The sequence below is a fragment of the Opisthorchis viverrini genome, assembly GCF_000715545.1.
Source record: "Opisthorchis viverrini unplaced genomic scaffold opera_v5_386, whole genome shotgun sequence".
NCBI classification, from domain to species: domain Eukaryota; kingdom Metazoa; phylum Platyhelminthes; class Trematoda; order Opisthorchiida; family Opisthorchiidae; genus Opisthorchis; species Opisthorchis viverrini.
In genome coordinates, this window is record NW_008752022.1 from 19652 (window position 1) to 20387 (window position 736).

Below are 736 nucleotides of genomic sequence, written 5' to 3' on the forward strand. Positions count from 1 at the left end.
AGAAAGGCTGAGGAAGTGGAAAAGGTCCAGAAGTCCAGGAAAGCTCGCAGATTATTTCGGCTGATCCATTTGACCGTCCCTGGAAACCCGTTGTGAGCGAAATCCTCAAGGGTCACAGTGGGACGACTCTCTTCAGTGAGAAAGGACTGGACCGAGCACTTTGCACTCATTTGGTTTCTGCAACTGAAGTAGGGCCGTGAACGGTGAATTTGGAATTCCATTGCCACGGGGGTTTACGACTGGGTGTGTCCTCTAAAACCCCACCGACCTCCTGGTCCGGATGACTTCCCACCCGCTTTACCCAAAGATGGGGAGAGTCCTGGGTTGGCGCTTGTTTGCTGTGTTTGCCTAAATCATCAGAAAACTGGACAGACTCACTTATGGGGTGGGTTTCGAAAAAAACGGGTCCTTGTTGAATGCGGTAAGCATAGGGGATCAGCTTGACCCTGTTGGCATCAACGAAGATAAGTCGCTTTATGGTGGCTTGTGGAACAGTGACATGAGAGTGGCAAGCAGGTTTCGGCCTGACGGGAGTTGCGCTGATCGAATCTCCACACTCCGTCAAGTGCTAGAACAACGCAATACATTATGGACGGTCGATTACTTCTGGATTTCTAAGGCACTTTCAATTCGGTGAACTGGTCTGTTTTCCCTTACGCGCTTTTTTAGGAAGGAATGTCCATGAAATTTATGAATATAATATTTTACTTGTGATCAAGGCTATAGTGAGACGAAC